The 24,231-nt window shown below is 36.9% G+C and overlaps 1 protein-coding gene and 1 long non-coding RNA gene across 2 annotated transcripts in view; both read right to left on the minus strand.

Moving 5' to 3' along the window:
• The window catches only part of LOC113084593 (neurexin-2-like), a 114,364-nt gene that overhangs the window by 43,279 nt on the left and 46,854 nt on the right, over nt 1–24,231 (minus strand). The window lies entirely within an intron of this gene.
• Nucleotides 19,241–22,500, minus strand: LOC113084594 (uncharacterized). Its single transcript, XR_003283775.1, has 3 exons — nt 22,440–22,500; nt 21,970–22,080; nt 19,241–20,268 (listed from the first exon to the last, which is right to left on the minus strand). It is a non-coding gene; the product is annotated as an uncharacterized LOC113084594 (long non-coding RNA).

The raw sequence follows: 24,231 nt of genomic DNA on the forward strand, positions 1-24,231 counted from the left end.
AGCAAAGCGTGGCCTCTCACCCAAACAAACGGCCAGCCAATGAATTATTGAGGGCTTCCTGGAAAGAGGAAGAGAAGACTGAAAGGATTCGTCTTTGTAAAGCACAAATAGCCACAGCCCTGAATGCCTCACACGCTTATCTTCATCAAAGGGAAAAGCAATAGACGAACAAATACACATATCAAACAAAACACGTACAGTGAAGAGACCCAGCCTGAGGGAAGCACACCGCGGTAAATGAGACGTATCGCAGTAAATGCAGCTGTTAAACTGAAGCGCCCAGATTCCCTGAAGAGCGGAAACACTTGTGGACGCGTTTGCTGAAACACACGATGCTGGATTTCAGAGATGTTTCTGCAGGTCTTTTATAATGCAGGTTAGTTAGTCCACGGGTTAACTAGCTACCTGACTAGTATGGGAGCGCAGGTCTGATCTGGCCACAGTAACATTACGAAAGTGTTTCTGACCTCAAACTTCCTTTCAGCAGAGGAAACTCAGTTTCATGGTCTGAATCTCTTGGGGAATATTAATGAGATATTAAGCACAGGACTGGTGTGTGTGGGATCTTCTCGCTCCGTGGTCTCATTGTCAGGGCAGGATAGTTTCACCACAAGGTCAGTGAGCTGCTAAATCCAATTAAATCCAATTACCCAGCAGCCCCTGCTCTGAAAGAGCCTTCTATCTGTGAGCGTGTGCGTCCCGGCCGGCCGGATGGACGTGTGTGTGATCTCAGCGGCCCGAATCCATCTGAGGTCTCTTCAGTCATGAGAGAACGACCGAATGAAGGGCTGTGGACAGGACACACAGACCTGCTCAGAGAAATAAACCCGACTCAGCTGAGCAACACTGTGTGAGTCTGATCCTGGACCAGGAGACACAGAGATGACCATCTGACCGCTCTGCTGGAGATACTACAGATAAGACAACTCTATCTCATGATAATACAGTTCATGAGATATCTGTTATTAAAAATAAGAACAAAGATGCAAATAAGAAGTCGTCGTGTACAGCAGATCTATCAGCAGCTTTCAAGCAAGAAATAATAGAGACAATTAATCAAATGTAAAATAAAACAGCATAGTCTTCACTTTATGAATGAAATATATATTGATTCTCCTTAAAGGTGCCATCTGTAATGTTTGGCAAAAAAATCAAGTCATCCTCCACATTCCATACCAGATGGGGGCAGTATGCCTCAATAAAGTGAATTGGTCTACTCTAGAGTAACAAACGAGAAACGGCATAGTCTCTATGCTCCGCCCCTACTTTCACAACAACACTACAGCCATAGCTGAAGCCTAACTGTGCGTTCACACCGCCGGCGTCTAGAGCGTCAAACATCGCTCTTACCGCTCTGCTCACGACGCTGCAGAAAGATTTGTAAGCGCTCAGACGCTCTAACGTAGATCGAATGCTTATTTTGTATTTAAAGCGGCCGCAAAGCAAACAAGCTTGTTGATCTCGTGCAGACTAACCACAAGGAGTTATAACCTCATTAAATATTGTTGTGGACGAAATATTAGGATCCTTTACTTAAAATGAACAATCTCAGACACCTTGGTCCACGTATCACTTTTAATTTATTTTTTTATGTCCCTGTAGGCAAACAGGGACACATCATAGATTAATACAAACGCTAAACAGCAATAATCAACCTGTCCTTTATTCTGCTTGAGAACTAATGTGCCAACTCTCAAGCATTCACCGTGAGACACGCAATTGACTTTTCACACGCTTTCACGCCACACATCAATGTTTTCACGCACAGAAAAAACAACGAAGCAAAGAGGACAGGGAGACCAACAGACTAGACAGAGCAGGTTAGATATGATATAATAACAGGGCTGTGCAAAAAATCGAATGCGATTTTCATGCACCTCTCATCAGTAAAGACGCTCCAAGTCTGTGGTGGTTGTTTTTCATGTCCGCGGGTCACAGCAGGTCATAACGTAATATTTAGCCCCTAAAATGCTAATTTTACCAAGGCAACCCTGCTAAAAAACCTATATTTTAACCCCGGGAAGCAATGTTTTATCGGGGAACCTTCTGGAAGCGAGATTGGGCTAGTTTTGAGAAGCAACTGGTCAGGATTTGTTGTGGAAACCTGGCAATCCTGATCTGAACACACGTACTGGAGATATACTCCTAATTACAGGAGCGTCTTTACTGATGAGATGTACATGAGTAAAGACATGCACAGCCCTATATAATAAATTGGGTAACGTTAAGTTATAGCTAGCTAATTATCAAACGCAGCTACGGTTAGCCATCGCTAACATTAGCACGTTTATCGAACAGCCTTCGATACATTTCTATGTTATAACTTCCCGAAAACAAATACACAAACATATAAAACAAACTTCTAGCGAATTACTAACAGCATCTAACTTGCAAGTTCGGAGTCGAGCCTCATTTCTTTATGGTCCATCAGTTGTCTCCAGCGATTAAAAGCAGTGCTGATGTTTACTCTTGATTTGTGTTTCCGAGCGCGGTTGTTTCCCTGTAGCGGGTGACGCTGTCTTCCCTGAACTGAAATGAACTAGTGGGCTGTACTTTCCACACGATTGACATCAGGTTCAAGTACACGCCCACAAGCCGTGCGAGTTATTCATGTATTGCAGGTTGGCTGGTGGTTATGCTGCCCGCATACTGCCTCCCATGGCCGAAACTGGTATTACGACACCTGTCGGGCCGGGGCTAGTAATGCTAATGCTAATTAAGGTTGATATCTCTGCAGCACTATAACTTGACATTTTTTTAATGACATCATTGCCCTTATTTCTTCTCATTCTTTTGATGCGTGTAGGTCATGTTAGGGATATTTTTACCTCAATTTTTGCATATGGCACCTTTAAAGCTAATAAAGTGATCTAGTCAAGAGCTTTATTAGGCTGCGGTCACTCTAAGACCTAAAGTACGAATCCAGTATGATGATACATGCGTGGTTTTCTCCCATCTGATTACATTCATTCTGCTCATATTCTGTGTCTGGCTATTCAAGTGCAACAAACTGTGCGAGAGAGCAGCATTGATGATACATGGGTTGCACTAAATCCTTTCTGAAGTATTATTATTACGCTCAATTAGTAATTTGCTCCATCTCTCTCTTTTATTAAGCAACTGAGACCTGGAGGCAGATTTTCTTCCATGCCTCTTCTATTTGTGCATGACATAGTCTTATCCAATTAAAATTGATTTCTTGAATTCACTGTACCAAAGTAAAGTTAGCAAAACCTCTTGATCCTCTATGGGATCATTGCCATCAGGCCACTGAAGATCTGATACATATGTTTTAGGTCTGTCCATATATAACTTTGCATAATTATGTATTGAGTACCATAATTCAAGTTCAAGTCTGCTTTATTGTCAGTTCTTCCACATGTACAGTGCATACATACAGAGAATCAAAATTGCGTTACTCTCAGCCCCCGGTGCACACAGATAACATTAACATTAAAGCCTAAAAATCTAGATCAAAATATAAAATGTAGATACAACTATACAATAAGGGAATGTTATAAAATACATATAATAAAATTAAAAATAAAATTAAATAAAGCAGCGCAAGACAAAAGGCAGATAGAGAGCAAATCAATGAAGTGGACAAAAGCTTAACTCTGATTAAAGTGCCGAAGGGCTCCTGTCCTGGAGACTCCGCAGTCTCCTCCCTGATGGCAGCAGACTGAAGAAGTGTGATGGGTGTGTGGGATCACCTGTGAGTTTAACTGTAAAAATGTGCTTCTGCCGACATCGAGCAGAAACTCACGACTGTATGTGCGCTTACAGACAGGTAGACGCGATGACGACGTACAAAAACACTGCGACTCACAAGACATAAAACACGAAAATACTGTTCTGTCGGGAAATAGAGAAGCCGCTGCGTGTTGACGCGCCACCATCTAAATTAATTATATAAATGATACAGAAAAATCTCTATTGATAGATACACTCTTTAAATTGTAGCTATGATATGTACAGTACATCATTTTTTTAACTGGAAAAATTACTTTTGACCATTACTATTTTTCCTGCTTTGACGCAATCAGTATTGTATAAAACGCTATAAATTTGACTTAACTTGATAAACCCTTTGGCTATAGCAGACCTCCATATGGTGGACATTAATCACACTTTAAATGGTCAGTGTGTGAATCTGTGTGTAAAATGACATCATCTGTCCAGCTCAATCACACACTGACCCTTCAGATAAACGACACAGCTTCGACCTGCACAAGAGACGCACTGAACAAGACAGAAACAGCAGTGAAGAATGAAAACACACGTGAGCGCAGAACAGACCGACGGCTCGAGCTCATCCAAACATTGCTGTTATTTCTAGATGCTCTAAATGAAGGAAGGTTTCTCGCATACGAACATCTGGATTGCTGTAAATCTTGTTAATTTCTCTTCATTTTAATGGTCAACGTGTCTCACGTCTCGAACTCAGCATCTGTCGCCTTGTGGAGGAGCAGAAGTTACGGATGTCTGTTACCGTCCGACTGAAGCACATGTGTGTTACAGATCTCAGTCTCCATCACAATCCACATGAAAAACACCAGCCAGAGCGTGTGTGTGTGTGTGTGTGTGTGTGGGGATTTTACATGCGTGCATGTGATTTCATGCGCTTACATCTGTCACAGCACAGGAATGTTTCTCTGGCCAGAATGTGTGTGTTTGAGTGTGTGTGGTTTTGCTCTTATCACTCTCTGCCAGACCTGCTCAGTGCAAAAACACTCGTCTGCCCGCAGGCCGTCCATCACACATGCCTGGTGAAATGTCAGAGAGAGAGAGAGAGAAACAGCTTCTTATCACACCGTCACTCACCTGCACCAAACACAAGGCATGCTGGGAAACCAAACCTTTTCTCTCTCTATCAGTCTATTCTTCTGCTGGAGTCAAGCTGTTTTAATGCTGTAGAAACGTGACCGTCCTCAGTAATTTCAGCTATACATCACATCGATGGCAGCAATGCATTCTGGGAAATCTGTCTCTGATAAAGTTTCGAATCTCTCTGAATTTCAATTCAGTTTAAATAATTACTTTTTTAGTTAACTTGAGTGATTTTAACTTCTGCTTTAAGATGGTAAGTGATCAGAAATATTTTTTTTAGGCTGTAAAGTTATTTTTTGCATGTTTAATGGCACAGTCAGAGTGGCACAAGATACTCATTATATTTGTTTTCATTTGCCTTCAATCTGCACATTATTAAGAGAAAACACTGCAGGATGTATCATAACACTTTTTAATAAAAAAAAAGGATTCAAACTAATTAAAACTATTATTAGTATTTTTTCCCCATCAAATTATATGATTAATCCGGGGGGAAAATCAACAGATAAATCATTTATTAAACTAACTGCATTAGAAACTGAGAGAAACTGAGCACAGGAGACCAGCTTCTGTGTGACATGTTTATGTCCAAACACAACTTTATTGAGTATTCATTTGTGGATCATAGCCTGCACATTTGTGGATCGCTCGCTGTGCATTAGTGGATTTTGAAACATTTCTAGCATCAAGTCTCTGACAGTCCACAAATCTACTCAAGCCAATCAGATAACAGCCAACTTCACTGACCAATCACGTTTTGCTTTACAATCAGGGCGGTCTCGTCCTGAAATAACTTCATTCATAAGCTGCTTCCCACTTCTAATGCTGTGTCCTTCGAAGGACGCTCCGCTAGGGCTACATGATTAATCAAATGTGCTTGTCATGAGCAACTTGCAAGTAAAGCTGGTTCTGTGATTAGTAGTAAATCTCTTTTCAGATAGAGGAGCATTCACTAAACAAACTTGATGTTCCAGAAATATTCAGCCCTCAATTTAATAAATTCATAAATACAACAACTTTTGCCCTCAGACCACTTAAATTAATCTCTCTAGTGATATTGTTAGTTTAAGTTCACATTTTTTAAGAAAGACTCCTGATTTTTAACACTTGTTTCACTAGCTATTTGAGTAAATTAAAATATAATACTTGCATTTATAAATGCATTCATCAGTCGCCACAGAACTACAGTATCAACCACTATTTTGTTTGAATAAATATCCCATTGTCTCCGGCATGCTACTGCAATGAATTCTGGGATAGGGTACACCACGAAGGATCCATCTGTTGTATCCTTCATTACGCTTTCGAAATGCAGCGACGCAATCGTCCTTCATATCCGGCCTTGGTAGGCTCAAATAGGAAATATAACGGCCGTAAAATATGATACAGTAAAAGATGTTTCAGATTAGACTGCGTATCAAGCCAAGCCACAGTATATTTACATGCCTTGTAAAATGCCAGAGAAACATCGCTTTAATCACGGCTTTGGAAACAATGCTGTACTGGATAGAAACACGTTATGGACAGTGTAGAATATTGCAAGTCATACTTGTTTAATTATTATTATTTTTTTTATTTTTTTTGAATACATATTTAGACAAAATTACACTACATTTTTAAATGAGAAGTTCAAAAGTTAATAACTTAGGCCTACATCTCACTCCAAGCTGATCTTAAATGTTAACAACCCTGCCATAATTGATATTATACATGTTATTATGCCCTATATTTGTTCCCACGGTTGTGCTCTAGAACAGCGGTCCCCAACCTTTTTAGCGCCAAGGACCGATTTAATGTCAGACAATATTTTCACGGACCGGGCTTTAAGGTGCGACGGATAAATACATCAAAATAAAATGATACGACTGGCATAAAAACTGTGGTATATTGTAAATATAGTAATAAACATGAATCCACTGTGTATTCTTATGCAACTTTATTAGCAGCGTCCATATAACATCACGCCAACAACATAACATGAATAACATCCTCTCGCTCATTGACTCTGTGATGTTTAAACATGCCTTAAAAATATAAGATAACGCAAAAATCCACCGCTCCCGGCTCTACTGGTCCAATCAGCGCAGGGTTGAGCCAGCGTTGTTTTGTGTCGAAAATGTAAAAAAATATATATAATGAGCGAGTACATCATGAATCTATGTTCCCAAACCGTGGTTTTGTCTTTTCCTGAATCACTACGTTACCCTTATAATAAGTGTTTATATTAGGACTATTTTAGTCTGGTTGGGCTCGGCAACGCTGCAGAGTAGCACAGTACCTGCGTGATTCGCCATAGATGTAAACAGAGAGAAGTAGATCCAGCAACAATGTTCTTCCGCCAGACGCCAGCGCCAAAAGTTACCGACTGCAGCTTTAATGTAAGTTATTTATTCTTTCTTGTGCGGCCCGGTACCAAATGACGGTCCCGGTACCGGTTAGAGGCTCGGGGGTTGGGGACCGCTGCTCTAGACAGCTCATTATCATAAACTATGTATAATCCTCATTCACTGATCCTGATGGAAATATAAAAGAAACCTTTCACTCCATCAATCTTTTGGAAACAGTTTTTTTTTAACCACACAAAAAGCACTTTAGCTCAATTTGAAGTCCATAGAACCTACTTCTTCTTCTTCTTCTTTTGAGGTTTTATTGGCAGTTGACAAACAACAAAATGGTGTATTACCGCCACCAACTGGTATGGAGTGTGGACTAAAATGACTTCCTCCCTTTTCTTTTATATTCTCTCCCATAAATTATTTATTTAAAGATATTGAAAAATAAAACTTCAAATTAATTTCCAAAATTATTTAGTAAAATATTACCTAGTATAAATTGCATTAACCCCTAACCCTACACCCCACACCAATAATCTAATACAGATCTAATCAACACATTATATGGCTATTAATGCCATCCTATCTGCCCCCCATTCACTGCCAACTAAACACCTCATTATATTTATCACTTTCTTACATTTTTTCCAGTATTTTATGAATATGCATTTCCCATGTAATTCTTTCATCAAACCACAACCCTAAAAACTTAAAACGTTTAACTCTTTACAGTTCTTGATTATATAATTTTAGTTTTACCTCAAAAAACATTATCTTTGTCTTTAGAATGCAGTTCCTTACAGGGGTGCATATGAATCCCATCCTGATTGTAAAGCAAAACGTGATTGGCTACAGCGAGAACGTGCTACGATTGGTCAGCGAAGTATGGCTGTCATCTGATTGGCTTGTGTAGATGGTGGGTGGAGTCATGTATCTGTGGACTGTCACCAGCTTGACGATATAAATGTTTCAAAATCTACAAATGCACAGCGAGGGATCCACAAATCTGCTATTTTTTTCAATATATTTTATTTTTTTTTGTAAATCTCTTTATATTTATTTGTGAATCAGAATCTATATATTTGGAATAATGGAACAATTCTACAACCATATGTGTGTGTGTGTGTGTGTGTGTGAGTGAGTGTGTGCATGCGTGTGTGTGTGTGTGTGTGTGTGTGTGTGTGTGTATCATATCAGGACACAACTCTGTATAATGACATGGGTATGACACAGGTATTACAAGGAGAGAGTGACTTATGAGCACATAACCCATGTCCCCATTTCTCAAAACACTTATAAATCATACAGAATGAGTTTCTTTGAGAAAGTAAAAATGCAGAAAGTTTCCTGTGAGGGTTAGGGTTAGGTGTAGGGTTGGTGAAGGGAGATAGAATATACAGTTTCTACAGAATAAAAACCATTACACCTATGGGATGAACACACTTTACACAGAAACAAACGTGTGTGTGTGTGTGTGTGTGTGTGTGTCTGTGTGTGTGTGTGAGTGAGTGTGAGTGTGTATGTGAGTGTGAGAGTGTGTGTGTGTGTGTGTGTGTGTGTGAGTGAGTGTGAGTGTGTATGTGAGTGTGAGTGTGTGAGTGTGTGTGTGCGTGTGAGTGTGTGAGTGTGTGTGTGAGTGTGTGAGTGTGTGTGTGTGTGCGCGTGTGAGTGTGTGTGTGAGTGTGTGTGTGTGTGTGTGTGTGTGCGTGTGAGTGTGTGTGTGTGTGTGTGTGTGTGAGTGAGTGTTAGTGTGTATGTGAGTGTGAGAGTGTGTGTGTGTGTGTGTGAGTGAGTGTGAGTGTGTGTTGTTCACGAGAGGCAGATGTTCAGTGGTTCTTCAGTGGTTCCAGGACTGAAGGAGGCTCATGAGGGTTTGGAGAGCTCTGCTTCCTCTCATTCAAATGTGCAGCTGTGACTCACAGAGATTCAGACCAAGCCTGATATCACACTAGAAACACATGTGAACACAAGACAAAGATCCCTTCATGAGCGTCAGTGGAGAGAGAGATGAAGACACAGACACACTTCTGCCATATGCACATAAACTGAAATCAGCTCTGATAAACTACTACTAAATAGTGAAGAAACGTAATCTCCTGTTTGAAGTTGCTTTGCAATGATTAGTATCGTGAAAAGCATTATACAAATAAACCTGTATTGAATTGAACTGAGATGATGATGATCACCATCATACAAAAGTTAATTTATACTCATTTATACTCTACACACACATTCATTAACATCATCCATAACACACGTTTATATTCCAGACACATGGCTCTGAATGCAGGAGACACTCTTATCATCATTATGAGCTGCTTTTGTACTTCAGTTTCATTCGTTTCTCTGGTTTGGACTGGGAAGGTTGTGATTTCTGTTTTACACTCCAGCGGAGCAAACGGTCCAGATGCATTGGTTTTTGATCGTGAATCATCTCGTCCATCATTCAGGTGTTGCTCTCGTCGATGTGATGGGTGAATACACAGGTGAGAGAAGCACCGGTGGAGATTCCTGTGTGTGTCGCTTCAGAAGAAAGATCTGGAGGCGTGGAGAGTGTGTGAGACGGCTGTCTTTGATAAGACTCAGAGTCGTGTTGATCTGAAGCCCAGTGTGTGTGTCATGGTTTACACACTTCAGTCCTGATCTCGCCAGACCGAGAACACGTCAGAAATAAACTCCACAGATGAACGGCTGATCCATCGGTTAACAGAGGATAACTGAACATAGAGCTACTGCTGATGCTTTATTTCATTATAATGATAGCTGTATTTCTGCTGCAGTCAAAGTCTTTAGATTCATGTTTATTTTGAACCGGTGAGATCCAGATCATGATGTGAATGGAGTTTCTGGCTGAATGTGTGTGTGTTTTCCAGGTTTAGCTCATGTCCGTGCGCTGAAGTGAATCATTGATGGAGTTTCTCAGTATTATTGATCTCTGCTCAGGAAACGCAGCAGTGTTTATGAGGTCACTTCCTCCCACACGCGTGTCATGGTGCATCTGTCGGTTCATGTTCCTGTACGGAGGACACTGCTGCAACATCAGCTTTAGATCAGCTTTACACAGAGCTGCTGTGTTTCTGAATAAAGCTCAGATCAGAAACTCATTCTCAGAGTCCGCTGGAAGGTTTCTGCTGGTTCTGATCTGGATTATGAGTGATTCATTCAGTCAGTGACTCAGAGTGTGGGCGAGAGACACTCGAAGCACCTGATCAATCACCGGAGAGAGAGAGAGTCATTTCTTATGTCCTTCTTTAATTGCTCATGAAAACCATTTTATTCTGTACTTGCACAAGTGCTTTGTTTTTTTAGCACAATCCGATCCAGATTCATATCCCAGTCTTATTATATTGTAATTGTATTACATGAATCTTTGTGAATATGTGTATAAGTGCAGATGTTGTGCTGTGTCTCTGATCAGGTTTCCTGAGGTTTTCAGCTGATTGTGTGTGTGTGTGTGTGTTGTATTCTGGTGCTGCTGTATCCAGCACACATCTCTCTGCAGTGGTGTGGAATCATGGGAAGTGTTTCTCAGGGAGCAGATGGTTGAGTGTGTGTGATGCCGTCAGACGCCACAGAACATGTCTGTGTCTTGTCCCTGTGTTTGGGAAATGAAAGGGAAGCTCAATTATGTGTTTAACACACTTACAGACTGGTAAACGTTCAGTCAAACGTCACCGTGTAGCCGCTCCGCTTTAGTGTGAATGCGGTGAAGATTCATGTGACGTGTGCAGCAGGAAAACATCAGCGTTTCTGTAATAAACACAGATCTGACACACACATAACTGTCCCATAATACACGAGTCTGAACAAACACTGACATACAGGTTTAAAACATGTCTGAGACTTACTAGACAAAATAATCATCATTAGTCTGTGTGTGTGTGTCTGTGTGTGTGTGTGTGTGTGTGTGTGTGTGAGAGAGAGTGAGTGAGTGTGTGTCTGTGTGTGTGTGTGAGTGTGTCTGTGTGTGTGTGTCTGTGTGTGTGTGTATATATGTGCGTGCGTGTGTGTGTGTGTGAGAGAGAGTGAGTGAGTGTGTGTCTGTGTGTGTGTGTGTGTGTGTGTGTCTGTGTGTGTGTGTGTGTGTGTGAGAGAGTGAGTGAGTGTGTGTCTGTGTGCGTGTGAGTGTGTCTGTGTGTGTGTGTGTGAGCGTCTGTGAGAGTGAGTGAGTGTTTGTGTGCGTGTGTGTGTCTGTGTGTGTGTGTGTGCGTGTCTGTGTGTGCATGTGTGCGTGTGTGTGTGTCTGTGTGTATATGTGCGTGCGTGTGTGTGTGTGTGAGAGAGTGAGTGAGTGTGTGTCTGTGTGTGTGTGTGAGCGTCTGTGAGAGTGAGTGAGTGTGTGCGTGTGTGTGTGTCTGTGTGCGTGTCTGTGTGTATATGTGCGTGCGTGTGTGTGTGTGTGAGAGAGTGAGTGAGTGTGTGTCTGTGTGTGTGTGCGTCTGTGAGAGTGAGTGAGTGTGTGCGTGTGTGTGTGTGTGTGTCTGTGTGCGTGTCTGTGTGTGCATGTGTGCATGTGTGCGTGTGTGTGAGTGAGTGTGAGTGTGTGTGTGTGTCTGTGTGAGTGTGTGTGTCTGTGTGAGTGAGTGTGTGTTTGTCTGTGTGTGTGTGTCTGTGTGAGTGTCTGTGTGTGTGTGTCTGTGTGAGTGTGTGTGTGTGTCTGTGTGAGTGAGTGTGTGTTTGTCTGTGTGTGTGTGTCTGTGTGAGTGAGTGTGTGTGTGTTTTTGTTTTAGTGTAAAGTGTGTTCATCCCATAGGAGTAATGGTTTAATACTGTATAAACTGTATATTCTATGGCACTTCCACTAAATGTATGTATATATAAATGTCAAGGCAGCTTTATTTCTATAGCGCTTCATACAATACTGATTGCGTCAGAGCAGCTTTACTGAGTCCAACAGGAAAATGGTGTTTCAATAATGCAAGAAGACGAGTCAATGGAGGTCAGTTCAGTAAATATCCTTCTATTATTTAACTAAATACTGAAACAAGTGGCATTGAGTTATATTAGAAGAAGACTTTTCAGTCAATGTTTTTAGTCAAACTAATGAAACATTCTTCTGGTAGGAAACCTTGAGGAGATGACTTCAGACAGTCATGAACATCAGCTGGAGATCACTCACTGATCGTCTCAGAGCGTGGATCAGCACGTGCACACTCCTAAACTGAGCTCACATCATGCACATCACAGGAGGGAGACGTGTCACTTCCTGCTGCAGCTCGTCACATGACGTTTGCCCACTCTGAAGCGTTCCAAAGGTCAGAGCAATTACAGCGAGTGTGTGACATTTACACAGAGGACGAGTCGCTTTAAAACCATTATAATAGAGCTGTGAAAGACTTTCCAGTGTGACGGATTGAAGAGTTTCATCAGAGAGACACGTGGGTAATTCAGGCATTCACTGCTCCAGACACGACGCATGCGTGTGTGTGTGTGTGTGTGTGTGTGTGTGATGACTGTGAATGAATGCTTTAACACACAACAAAACTGTCTGAAGATCAGTGCTGCCAGTCTGAGTCTGTCTGACTCCAGAGACACCACGGTATGAGCAGGTTATTACAGTTCAGGAAAACTACAGCCAGACTTCACAAAAACATTGTAAACATCATTTCAACTTAAATTTGACTTTCTGGAGTGTAGTGTTGATTGAGATCTGATTCATTCACTGATTAATATGATTAATATCTGTGAAAAAAGGGAACCATACACCACATCCATCCCATAATTATACTGTACAAAAACTATTAGTAACAGCTTCAAGAAGGGTTTAGTGAGTTTTCAGCAGAGAGATCCGGAGTTCTTAAAACACACACACACACACACATACACGTCTATGTTACTAAGAGGGGACTATCGCTCTACACTGACCAAGAGGGGACCAGTGTTTCTGGTCATTTTTAAGAAACAAAAATTACATACAAAATTTTCATTTGAGGTCTTTTTTCATAATATAACTGAAAAAATGCATTTTTAATTTTTTTTAAAAACATGCCAAGTGGGGACCTGAGTGACGTCTACCTATCCAACAGAGGACCTCCATAGACTGCAATGCAACTGTGTGTGGAAACACAAGGGCAATTGTACCAAGTGTTTCTTTACAATCTAACTGTATTTAAATGCAACTCTAAACTTTGAAACATTCACACTATATCACCATTGAAGAAATATTCTGATAGAAATCCAAAATGTTTAATAAATTAGTATGACGTGAAGATATTTTCTGGGCTTGACACTAATACAAATACACTTCTTAATATATGAATGCAATCACACAGATATATATATATATATATATATATATATATATATATATATATATATATATATATATATATATATATTTGTTTCAGTCAAACCAAAAAATATTAAGACAAAACAAACAAGATACTATAGTTAATTTGAGGATAGCAAAAATAAAGTAAAATGAAGAGCTCTTTAAGGTAACAATTGCAGGTCAGTACGTTTAATAGTAAAGAGTGCATGTGTTAGATAAAATGAGTTTGGTCCCCAGTTAGATGGTGACGTGTGATGCCTGTTAGACTGAACCACCTCTTCTTACATCACAGACACATTAACATTATATGTTAACTTAAGAAACAACATTATATGTTAAGTTAAGAAACAACATTATATGTTAACTTAAGAAACAATATTATATGTTAGCTTGCTGCATTGAACAATTTCAGTTGAGTTCAGTAAAATATCTTTTAATCAGGCTACTTTAGCTGTTTAACACTGACATTTTTCAGAGGCTCTATTTTTAGGGTATTATCAGCATTGCCATTATATTCAGAAATAAATAAATGAATAAATAAAAGTAATTTGTTAAATGTAAAGGCAACCAAACAGATCACGTCATGCTTCACCATCTAACTGGGGACCGGTTTGATCTTGGAGGCTAATATTTCTTTCTTTTTTTTTTTTTTTTTTTAAAGATAGATAGATAGATAGATAGATAGATAGATAGATAGATAGATAGATAGATAGATAGATAGATAGATAGATAGATAGATAGAACAGATGGATAGAATAGTGCTAATGTTGATCTGAACACTTAGGTCCCCTGTTAAATGGTAAACTGCGACATCTCTTTGGTTGCTTTGACATTTCTTGAAGATTTCATGTTAACTTTGAAAATATTCAATTGGCTAAATTTCTAAATCAATGTTACAATCAACATATATTGTAACATTATATTATCATCCTTGCCATAGCATTCAGAGATGGTGAGAATGTGAAATATTGTTAAATGTAAGGTCAGCCAATCAGGCGTCACACTTCACCATCTAACAGGGGACCAGTGTGCTTTTTTTTTTTAATGCAACAATCAATATATAATTCTGAAAAACTGACATATTATAACCAAAAATTCCTCATAAAGTAGACTACCAGTAAATTTGATAAAAAATTATTCTGCCAATAGACCTGACCATTTTTTGCTTAAGTGCTATCTGATATTATCAAGATGAATTTGTTCTGACAGGTTAAATCTGAGTTCTTGTCATCTTTTATTACCATTATCTAAACTATAGCAAATAAACTGTGATTGCGTTTGAAATGTTCAAGGTATCTGAATAAATGTAGTTTTTACTGTATACATACACAATATACGTATATGTACTTATAATACTGACACATTGAGAAGTGTCTTTATAGTTAGTTTGTTAGTACTTAGTTTCTTTATTTTTCAAATAATAATAATAATAGTAATAAAAATAGTAATATAATTAGAGTCAGCCAGCTGTCAACAGTTCAAGGGCAGAGGTAATGCCTCTTATAATTAACTATATATATATATATAAATATATATATATATATATATATATATATATATATATATATATATATATATATATATATATATATATATATATATATATATATATTATTATTATTAATAATTTTTTTTTTTTTTTTTTTTTTTTTTACATTTATTTAACATTTTCTTGGCTTAACCCCAATACACTTCTCAACGTATGAATGCAACCAAAACCCATTCCTGAGAAGGTCCTATCGGTGATGATAATTTGATCAGACAGATAGATGGATGGATAGATGGATGGATGGACGGATGGATGGATAGAATAGTGCTAATGTTGATCTGAACACTTAGGTCCCCTGTTAAATGGTAAACTGCGACATCTCTTTGGTTGCTTTGACATTTCTTGAAGATTTCATGTTAACTTTGAAAATATTCAATTGGCTAAATTTCTAAATCAATGTTACAATCAACATATATTGTAACATTATATTATCATCCTTGCCATAGCATTCAGAGATGGTGAGAATGTGAAATATTGTTAAATGTAAGGTCAGCCAATCAGGCGTCACACTTCACCATCTAACAGGGGACCAGTGTGCTTTAGTCTAGAGAAACACTATTATATGCACAGACCTGTTGCTGTGTACGTTTAGCATGTACAGTTTAGTCTGTGTGGAATTGTTTTTATTATTTGACTTTTTTTTTTTGTTCAACACAAACAAAAATGACCCTCATTGGCCGATAAGAAACATCAAAGGAGGATTCGTTGTGGAGTGTCTGATAAAATTAATGTCTTGTAATCTATAATGTATGTTCAGAGCACAGCCGAGTGATCCCGCGATCATTAAATCGAAACATGTACGCGTATTTAAAAGGGATTTTAATACCCCGCATTTTGAGAGTGACTCCCTGATGCGAGCAAGTTAGGCTTCATAACATATCTAGACTGTTATTAGTATGTAGGCTATAACAGGTTTTGTAGTTGTCTATAGATCTGTTATCTTTCTCTATTTGAACTTTGAATATATAGAGAGCACTTATTGTTTCTACTTAATACGACTATTATGTTATTTGCTATGTGTTTATTTGTATGTTCAGTTTGTGAAAAGGATTTCACTTTCAGTCGGTCACTCTCAACGTCACATCGGTGATGACTGACACATTGTGATCCTACTTCTAGAAGCTCATAATTCATGTACGGTTCCAATGTCTAAAGAGACTCACATAAAATCATGCAGGAGAGAAGCCAGGCAGTTGAACAAAACCTTTTACAGAGCTTGAGTGTTGTTGTTTTTACTGCATATGATAATTCATACTCAGAAAGTAGAACTGAAATTATATTTATTACAGGATGATTTTTCCAGTCAAATATTTTTTAGACCAGTAGTTGGTCACTGAGATTCCTTTTTGTATCTGTAAAAATCTTGTCTTGTGGCTTGAGTTAAGTGTTGGCATTAATGCTAATCAAACAATAAAAGGCGAGGAGAAAATAATTACATTAATTTCTCCAGTAAAGCATTATTAGTTTGTTTAATTTACATAAACAAAACAAATTTATGGGTTAAAAAGAGCAGAAAGAGCTCTTTAAGGTAACAATTGCATGTCAATACTTCTGACAGTAAAGAGTGCATGTGTTAGATAAAATGAGTTTGGTCCCCAGTTAGATGGTGACGTGTGACGCCTGTTAGACTGAATCACCTCTTCTTACATCACAGACACATTAACATTATATGTTAACTTAAGAAACAACATTATATGTTAACTTAAGAAACAATATTATATGTTAACTTAAGAAACAACATTATGGGCCCTATCTTGCACCCAGCGCAATTGACTTTGTACACCGACGCATGTGTCATTCCTATTTTGCACGCGCTCAAAGCGCGCTTTTCCCTCCACAGAGGCACGTCGCTAAACTAGTGAATGAACTTGCGCTCCCTGGGCGTTTCAGCGCAAAAAAGGAGGCGTGTTCCGGCGCAAACAATCCCTGGTGCTATTTTGCTGTTCCATTAAACAATTGCGCCACTGACCAGAAAAAACCTAGTCTAAAGTCAGTGGCGCGTTGCGCGTTGTTCATTATGCTATTTTAAGGGCGCATGCTTGACCATAATGTATAGCGTGCACAACGCGCATACACTTTGCTCATGTAATCTACACAGATGCAACAGTTATTTTTGCAAGTCATAAATTGTTACACTAAAAAAATATTAAGATGACGGAAATCATTGTGGTGTGCCACGAAGATGTGAACAAAATAGGCATAAATCTAGCTTACAAATTATTCAGGCTAATTATTCTCCCATCCCCATACAACACAACTTCTCTGTCTTTCACTGCTCTTACAAGAACAACAGTCTCCTCGGCTGTGAACCGCTCCTGGAGTGCGCCTGGTAAATACGCCATAATAATAGCAATCCATAATGGAACTTGCGCACCTGCTTTTAAAGGGAATGTTGGATGACGCTCTGATTGGTTTATTTCACGATACGCCCAAACCACACCTATGAATAATGAAGCTGCTTCAGACCAACCCACTTTAGATTTGCGCCGGGCGCAAGAGCCATTTATCCCGCCGGGAAAATAGCAACAGCGCCGAGACCCGCCCACAAAGTTACTTGCGCTTCGCGCTTTGACACTTGCGTTTCAGATCGTTAAAATAGGGCCCTATATGTTAACTTAAGAAACAATATTATATGTTAACTTAAGAAACAATATTATATGTTAACTTAAGAAACAATATTATATGTTAACTTAAGAAACAATATTATATGTTAACTTAAGAAACAACATTATATGTTAACTTAAGAAACAATATTATATGTTAACTTAAGAAACATTATATGTTAACTTAAGAAACAATATTATATGTTAACTTAAGAAACAACATTATATGTTAACTTAAGAAACAATATTATATGTTAACTTAAGAAACAATATTATATGTTAACTTAAGAAACAATATTATATGTTAACTTAAGAAACAACATTATATGTTAACTTAAGAAACAACATTATATGTTAACTTAAGAAACAATATTATATGTTAACTTAAGAAACAATATTATATGTTAACTTAAGAAACAATATTATATGTTAACTTAAGAAACAACATTATATGTTAACTTAAGAAACAATATTATATGTTAACTTAAGAAACATTATATGTTAACTTAAGAAACAATATTATATGTTAACTTAAGAAACAACATTATATGTTAACTTAAGAAACAATATTATATGTTAACTTAAGAAACAATATTATATGTTAACTTAAGAAACAATATTATATGTTAACTTAAGAAACAACATTATATGTTAACTTAAGAAACAATATTATATGTTAACTTAAGAAACAATATTATATGTTAGCTTGCTGCATTGAAAAATTTCAGTTGAGTTCAGTAAAATATCTTTTAATCAGGCTACTTTAGCTGTTTAACACTGACATTTTTCAGAGGCTCTATTTTTAGGGTATTATCAGCATTGCCATTATATTCAGAAATAAATAAATAAATAAAAGTAATTTTTTAAATGTAAAGGCAACCAAACAGATCACGTCATGCTTCACCATCTAACTGGGGACCGGTTTGATCTTGGAGGCTAAATGGGATTTTTTTTTTTTTTTAATAGATAGATGGATAGATGGATAGATAGATAGATAGATAGATAGATAGATAGATAGATAGATAGATAGATAGATAGATAGATAGATAGATAGATAGATAGATAGATAGTGCTAATGTTGATCTGAACACTTAGGTCCCCTGTTAAATGGTAAACTGCGACATCTCTTTGGTTGCTTTGACATTTCTTGAAGATTTCATGTTAACTTTGAAAATATTCAATTGGCTAAATTTCTAAGTCAATGTTACAATCAACATATATTGTAACATTATATTATCATCCTTGCCATAGCATTCAGAGATGGTGAGAATGTGAAATATTGTTAAATGTAAGGTCAGCCGATCAGGCGTCACACTTCACCATCTAACAGGGGACCAGTGTTTTTTTATTTTTTTTATTTACTGCATTAAAATCTTCAGTTGGCTCCAGTAAATTAGATGAACTGAATGTCTTTTAACATTTGCACATTTGTAGATCCAACTGAAAATTCTCAATGCAACAATCAATATATAATTTTGAGTTTTGACCTCCATGTGTATTAGTGTCAGGTGTTGTATGGAGAGCTACAATAAAATACTTTAAGCATTGGCACTTTAGTCGTTTAACACACTAACATTTTTCAGAGCAGCACTTGATTTAGGGGCTCCATTTTTATTATCAACATTGCCAAGAAAAGTAAAACAACAAATCAAAATGAAAATAATAAAATATGTTTATTTTTAAAAAAATTAAATAGTTCAAAATTACAGTGGCTTACATCAAAGTTATAACAGGTCTAAAACAGAGTCCCAAACAGGAGCTGAAAACAGCTGTAGTCAGTCATTTCAATGCTATGACGCACTGATGCTGCATGTACATGGACCTTCAGTGTCACGGCACAGTTATGACTCAACACTGATACTCCACATCACACGCTCTCAGGGTTTATGGGCTCAGTACTGTTGACCCAAACTTCTCTTACCTGAAATTATTCTGTTGAGCACAAAGTATTTAACTGTTTTCCAGTCTCTTCCATTATCCTTTAGAATCCTGTTTGCATTTATGCATCTTTCACAGTCCACTTTTCCAGAAGCCTTCATTTCCTCAAAGTAGATCTTGAAACTGTGTTCTATGACTTTCCTCTCTGTTTCTGACCAGGGCTTTCTGGGTTTTGCTATTTAACAAAATTAAAAGATAAAAAATATATATAGTGAATAAATATATGAATGAATTAAAAAAATGTAATGTCAGTAATACATACTTCACAAAGTTGAAAACACGAAAAGACAATGATCTTTAGATCTTGTGTATTGTTTATGGTGAATGGATCATACCGTTTTGATTTAATGGCAATAGTGATTTACTGATGTGTCCAAGACTGAAGTCTGAAGTCTTTCCTGAGCTGTAGCTGTTTGTGGTTGATATTTGATAAGACTGGTGATCAAACCTGTAAATTCACACTAATACTTATATCCAATCATTTTAATGCTTATTGTAAACTCTACAATAAGTCTTTGCACATAGTTTTGACTTCCTGAAGGCTTTCCTCAATAGTAGGACGCTCTTCCACTGATTTGCTCAGCATTGTGCTTAAGATATGTTTAGTTTTTCATCCCATTGAAGACTGAAGTTACTCGTTCTGACATGTAGAGACAGACCAAGTGGATCCTGGGTGTAGGGTGTAGTGGTCTGATGAGGGTGTTGTCCATCCGTCAGGATGTAATGGACCAAGCATCCTGCTACCTGTAATATAGAAGATTCATTTATATCAATGTCTAGTAATGGCCACCTGACTAAGCTGTACAGAACTAATAATGATATTGTTATGAACGCTGAAAGTGACATGCAGAACATTTCAACAAGTGCTCTTTTTTGTAAAACTGATTTTAATTAATGCTTTAATTGATTATTTTAATCATATGTGTTACAGACTAAAATTTTATTATTGCATACATTAAACTTTTTGACTTGCATCCCCTTTTATACTCAAACCCAGACCCAAATTAAAAGATGTAATTCATGTAATAACACACTAGTAATTCATGATTAACCTAACATTTTAAGGATCCAGAATTGTGTATTAGTTAAGAATAAACAAACCAGTAATTATTAACTTTTTCACAATTATTGAGTGGCACTTACTAACTGATATTCAAGTTTATTGACCAGAATAAGCCAATAATTATTGATTAACTAATGCATTATTCTGGATTACCAATGCATTATTCCCTTAAAATAAAGTGTTTTTTGTTAAGTGTAAAGTCTCACTTTACAATAAGTCAGGTCAATTGAATTTCTATTTATAGAGCACAACATTAACACAACCATCATTGATCCAACGTGCTTTACAAGAAAAGGTTACTTTAAAAGCAACAGAGATCAAAAATTAAAATAAAAAATATGTATATATACACATTTAAAAAAATAAAAACATACATCAAAAGAACCGTACACCGCATCACTCAAATGCAAGGGTGTAAAAATGAGTCTTTAAGTTTGATTTAAAAACACTGAGCGATGGACAGGACACATTAACTAACAATGAGAAATACATTTGTTTAAATATTTAAGCTTTGTTAACATTAAAAAAAAAAATACAACTGTTTATATTTTGTTAATGTTAGCTCAACTACATTAAATAATATTTATTAATACATTATTAAAATCAAACATTGTATTTGTTAATGATGAAAGTCATGTTTACTAACATTAATAAACACTTTAAAAGTGATTTTCATGTTAACTAGTGTTAACCAATGACATCTTATGGGAAAGTGGTACTATTTTATGAAATATAGTAAAGACCATACCAGTGCGGATTGTTTTTTCTTCACTTTGATCAATAATCTCTATTGTGTTGTAGTGCTATCAGCCCTGTTCATGCTCTCTCTCTCTCCCCCACAAACATTCACACCTCTCACAGGATCAACACCTGACCAGTGAGTCTGGGATCAGGAAGACTGGTTTAATGTTTTTAAAAGAAGACTTTTCTGCTAATCAAGGCTGCATTTACCTGATCAGAAATATTGTAAAATGAATTTAAAATTGTGAAATAGTATTACAATTTGAAATAACTGTTCTCTTATCGAATGTTCTTTAAACTGTAATGTGTTTCTGTGAAGTGCAGCTGTATTTTCAGCATCATTACTCTAGTCTTCAGTGTCAAATGATCTTCAGAAATAATTTGAATTAGCAGAATTGAATAGTTTTCACTGTACTTTTTATTATTAAATAAATGAAGACTTGGTGAGCAGAATATTCTTTTAAAGACATTTTAAAAATCGTACTGATCCCAAACTGATTTAACATTGTTTGTAACAAGTTTGCCAGGTTAATTCCATTATTTTACATTAAAACTCAAAGGAAGTTTGACTACTACAAATAAATAACAATTCATGAAATAACTCTGAAATATAAGCTAAAGTTATTGAAATAGAAATGTACCTGTCTCCATGGGCTGTCAGGATCTCCGCAGTCGAACATCATTTCTTCTCCTTTAGTGATGTTTGTGGTCACAAATGCACACAAATGTGCTCTTTTCTCTTCATCAACAATCTGTTGGTCACAAACACATGCACATATTAGCTTTAGAGAATACATACATTTATGATACAAGTTTAATATGTGTCCCAGTTGTTTTCGAGTTCCAATGATTATCAATATTTTATATTTTATCAAGTATGATTATCAGTACATTACAATCTTTATAACTGTGCATCAAAATTAAAATACACTAAATATTCAAGCCACTGATCATCTATAATTTCTGTTGTTATTTTTTCACACCGCACACTATGAACAAGTAATAACATTGCACAGTACACTTCTTGAAATTCAAAAGCTACTATGCCAAGTATTTAATTAATATTTGCAGTCATACAGTATTGGAGACAGAGTCTTAAATGATGACTTACCTTTCTCTTGACTCTTGACTGAAATATGTCTTTATCTTTCCCAGATGCGATGAATTTCAAAGCTTCCTTTTCAGGACAGACTCTTCTGGGTCTCATTTTCCTGTGAAATATTCAAGATCTTTTTAGGGTACACTGCATTTGCCAAAATGAAAAACAATATTTAGAAACAACCACAAAAAATCTATCAACAAATGAACAAATATATACAGTAAATAGAGATTAAACAGCACTAACATTTACAAAGAGACTACATGCAAATTTTAACAGTCTGCGTGCATTTTTGGCAGACATTTATTTTTTAAGGCTACTATTTACATGTTATCAGAATCTAAATTCAGAATATATAACTTACCTTTTCAGTCTTGAGTGGAAAAAAGAGATGAGAAATGGCCTTAGTAGGCTTTGTTGTATGTGGTCCCTTGTAGGCAATGTAGGAATCTCAAAAAGCAGTTTGTCCTTCAAGGTTTTGGAATTTTATTTCACAAAAAAATAAAAAATTCAAATATAGATTCTGTCAGGAAAACAGAGTATGTATACAACCCCACCCAGCTATCTGGACCGTGATTGGATGAGACTCAGTTAGCCCGGATACTGTTGGTACTGTTGCTGTGAAGGGCCAGGTGATAATGTGGAAACATTAGTGTTATTAGCATATGAGAAGAGAGCACAATCAGTTTACCAGACGCTGCTGGGGGAATTGGGGGATGTGGGGATTCTTTAAAACAAGTCACTTTGACTGGGATTGATTTGCTTTTAGATTATGTAGCTTGAAAAATAATCAGGGAATTTTTATTTTATTTTTACACTCAAGGGCATTTAGTGCTAGTTCACTGTAAACTGACATTAAGAACTTTTACTTACAAACTGTTGTTAAAATTAAATTTAAGATTTTAAGATGAAATGTAAGATTTTTTTCAAGCATTTTTTACAACATTTGCTGATTAGTTAGTAAAATATGCTACTCATGTCAAACACAATTGTTTTTGACAGAAAAAAAGTTGTGTTTCATTAAACTCGAAATAATGTAAAATTTGCGTATTAAACGAATAAAAACTATAAACACCGTAGTCCACGATAAACCCTTTAAATTGAACAGTATTCGTCAGTAATAGAATTGTTGAGTTTTAAGCTCCAGAATCTTTATAGTGCGTTTGTTATTCGAGAAAGGGCAAATCAACCAGACATGTATCGCACATCACCATCTAACTGGGGACCAAACTCATTTTATCTAACACATGCACTCTTTACTATTAAACGTACTGACCTGCAATTGTTACCTTAAGGAGCTCTTTCTGCTGGTTTTTACCCATACAATGTCAAAAGTTTTGTTGGTGAAAACTGAAGTGTAAATTTGGTTCAATGATGTTCAATAATTTTTTTCACTTGAACAAAATCAGTTCATTTCAATGTTTCCATGTTTAGGTCACCATTTTGTTCACTACTGCATGGTCATTTCTACACAGACTAAACTGTACATGCTAAACGTACACAGCAACAGGTCTGTGCATATAATAGTGTTTCTCTAGACTAAAGCACACTGGTCCCCTGTTAGATGGTGAAGTGTGACGCCTGATCGGCTGACCTTACATTTAACAATATTTCACATTCTCACCATCTCTGAATGCTATGGCAAGGATGATAATATAATGTTACAATATATGTTGATTGTAACATTGATTTAGAAATTTAGCCAATTGAATATTTTCAAAGTTAACATGAAATCTTCAAGAGATGTCAAAGCAACCAAAGAGATGTCGCAGTTTACCATTTAACAGGGGACCTAAGTGTTCAG

Source organism: Carassius auratus, unplaced genomic scaffold, assembly GCF_003368295.1.
Source record: "Carassius auratus strain Wakin unplaced genomic scaffold, ASM336829v1 scaf_tig00040333, whole genome shotgun sequence".
In the NCBI taxonomy this organism is placed as follows: Eukaryota; Metazoa; Chordata; class Actinopteri; order Cypriniformes; family Cyprinidae; genus Carassius; species Carassius auratus.